Genomic DNA, 3,406 nt, shown 5'->3' with positions numbered 1-3,406 from the left:
AGTATGTGTACCTGTAACTCATACCCGTTTGATAATCCGGTTTGGATTGGCTGTGTGCCTGTGTCTCGTTGGACGAGGCCCGCGTTGTCAGGTTGACAAACAGCTGGGAGTGCAGTAGGGGGAATTCGGTGATATTATTTACATCTGTTTGAAGGAAAACTAATACGGCTTTGTCAGTGTGTTTTTCTTTTGACAGCTCAATGTATCGTGATTTCACTTGTTCAATTCAGAAAACTGCCCGTTACATTTTCTGATTATATCTTCGAGGGAGTGCCGAATTTGATGAGATTTTTTTTTGTATCTGATATACCTTGCATTTTCATTTATGGCAAGTTAGTGTTTGAATACTAAGCACAGATACAAAACACGCAAGTGAGCGAGCTACCTCAAGTTTAACATCGGGAATATTTCAGCCGATGGTCAAGGTCTGTGTGTGTGTGTGTGTGTGTGTGTGTGTGTACAGAAGAGCACAATTTCACATTCGGCAGTTCACTGAGCATAAACAATTTGAACCAAGTTTAACCCTTAATCCATTCGATTAAAAAATGACTATATTTCTCTTATTTATTTTCTGATAGCTTATTAAAGCTCGAGTTTTTATATTTCCTTGGTTAAAACAATACAGTTATGTTTGATTTTGTTTTATATCGGCAAAATAAGGACATGAAAACGTTTAATGTCTTTTGAGTTGAAGGCGATACGCTTATAACAGTATCATGAACAAATGGCGTGGTAGAATAGGGGCCATTTTTGCCTCAATGACAATGTTAAAGCGTTCTGAAGCCACGACAACTTTAAATACTGCCATGAATTATACAGATCGCTTGGGTCAATTTTAAGGGTGGAGACGTCATCGGAACCTGAAACAGAAAATTATATCAGAGTAAAGCCCTAGACTAACATCTAGTCTCTGAAATGAACATATCGTACAGAAAAAAACAGTTGTTCAGTTATCTTAATAAAAATTTATATAAGGACATGGCTCCATTATGACAGGCTCCGCCATCATGCATGATAGCGGAACTTCAAATTAAGACAAGAGATATTATTGGATGAAATGGTCGCGGATGTGGAGGTACTGGTGGACTGCAGCAATGAGCTTAACCCCTGTTAAGCAACCCCAACTGCAGCAACCGCTGCCCTGCAACAACCGTTACCAAGCAACCCATGTTGCTATGCAGCTATCGCTGCCAGGCAAGTACCACTGCCAATCCATGAGCGAGGGCAACTATTGTTGCCAAGCTGACCATCCGCTGTAAAGCGGACACTAAGCAGAATGGATAAATTGGTTCCTGCTGTAAAGCGACAACATCATTATATACAAACATTATGCTCCAGTAAAATTCCACCAATTGACAACTGCAAAGCTTGAATAACTTGGAATTAAGGATAACAGGGTGGGTGGGTGGGTGCAACGAACTCTAGATGAATGCGCGAATATAACTATGTGTTGTACGGCTGAAAGCTGGAGAGCAAGTGCTGCGTGTCACGCTACAACAGGCCATAGAAAATATAAACAAACGCTCCTTTACCGTACGTGCCAAAAGCGGATGTAGGCCCGAGACGATGGCACCATGCAAAAAGGCACGTAGCCGCACGGAATGAAGGTATTTCGCTGTAATAATATTAGCAACTGTGCCAAGCCTAACATAAAGGCATTTAGTTCTAATCACTAAATGCTATTATGTAAGGACATGGTTCCATTATGACAGGCTCCGCCATCATGCATGGTAGCGGAACTTCAAATTAAGACAAGAGATATTATTGGATGAAATGGTTGCGGATGTGGAGGTACTGGTGGGCTGCAGCAATGAGCTTAACCCCTGTTAAGCAACCCCAACTGCAGCAACCGCTGCCCTGCAACAACCGTTGCCAAGCAACCCATGTTGCTTACCGATGCAGCATCCGCTGCCCCGCAACTACCGTTGCCAAGCAACCCATGTTGCTTACCAATGCAGCGCCTGCTGCCCTGCAACTACCGTTGCCAAGCAACCCATGCTGCTTACCAATGCAGCGCCCGTCTCTCAAATGAACATATCGTACAGAAAAAACAGTTGTTCAGTTATCTTAATAAAAATATAAGAAAAAGGAGCCCAGTGACTCTCAGTATTCCTGATACTGCAGTAATCTAGACTTGCCAAACATTATAGACTTGCGTGGGCTGTATTTGATATGTATTTGTATCATGGTCTGTAAGACAAGCTACATAGGTCCCAGTGCCCTGAAATGGGAATATGGTTCCGCAAAGCGATCTTATAGCTATACAGCAGTCGTTAGCCTATGTTAAAGCCAAGAATTACGATCGCCTTGCGCTAAGATCGCTTCGTGAAGGAGTCAGTCTCGCATGTGTCAGGCTCGGTGAGCCGCTCTTATACAATAATCGGGACAACAACCGATGATCAGCTTCACAAGTTATATCCTTGTACGGACTTTAAATATCACGTTTAGCATGAAATGGTGCACCGAACAGACGGGACGCATACTCCTTGTGTATATGATAGTATTCTCTCGTTATCCCTCCTGTGTGTTCGTTGAGGACACGTGCTTTGTTGATAATTAAACTGACAAATGTGCTACAACCATACCAGTGGCTCGAAAGATAGAGTTTGGGTTATATATAAACATTAACAAAATGTTTATAGGTAACGCACATTTCATGGGTGAGGTAAACTTCTTTTCTTTCTTTTTTTTATCTACATACTATGTCCCAGTTTGGATATCGAAGCAGAATAGATCCACGATACCCCAAGCTTGCCGTAAGAACACACTATAAATTGGGGATTGGATGTATGTCTACAACAAATGTCTGTCTGTCTGTCTCTGTGTCCTCGTCAACCACGATGACGTGGAGCGTTGTTCATGCCATCAACCATTGCTCTGCCTGGCCCAACTTCATGTACATGCAGCCATGGTTGAGGTGGAGGTCTCATGACTGTGACGTCAAAACAACTTTCGCTCACCATTTTGTACGTGAAAACATGATCATTGAGGTGTGTTTTAATTTGGAGGAGGATGTCATATGTAAGGGACCCCTCGTGTATGAAATATGATTTATGTCCATGAGCATAATAAAAATGACAACTTCCTTTCATAGGCGAATCCTCTCAAATTATCTCCCCTCTTCACCCCAGTACAGCTGTGGGATACCCAATCCCATTAAAATCAGATCTTAGTTCTTAGTTCTCGCTACCGCTAAACAAAGTTTGTTTAGCGGTAGCGAGAACTAAGATCTGATTTTAATGAGATTGTGGGATACCCAAATTGACGTCAGTTTGCATGGTTTATTTCTTATATGAGATAGCAACATTATGTACAGCTCTTTAAAGATGTTGATAAAATGTACAAGCTTTAAAAATATTTATCCAGATTTTAATGATGATGACTCCCTGAATAGAACCCAACCTCG

This window comes from Haliotis cracherodii, unplaced genomic scaffold, assembly GCF_022045235.1.
Source record: "Haliotis cracherodii isolate W230 unplaced genomic scaffold, xgHalCrac1.p SCAF_6, whole genome shotgun sequence".
NCBI classification, from domain to species: domain Eukaryota; kingdom Metazoa; phylum Mollusca; class Gastropoda; order Lepetellida; family Haliotidae; genus Haliotis; species Haliotis cracherodii.
The sequence above is the reverse complement of the archived record's forward strand: the minus strand, read 5'-3'. Positions refer to the sequence as shown.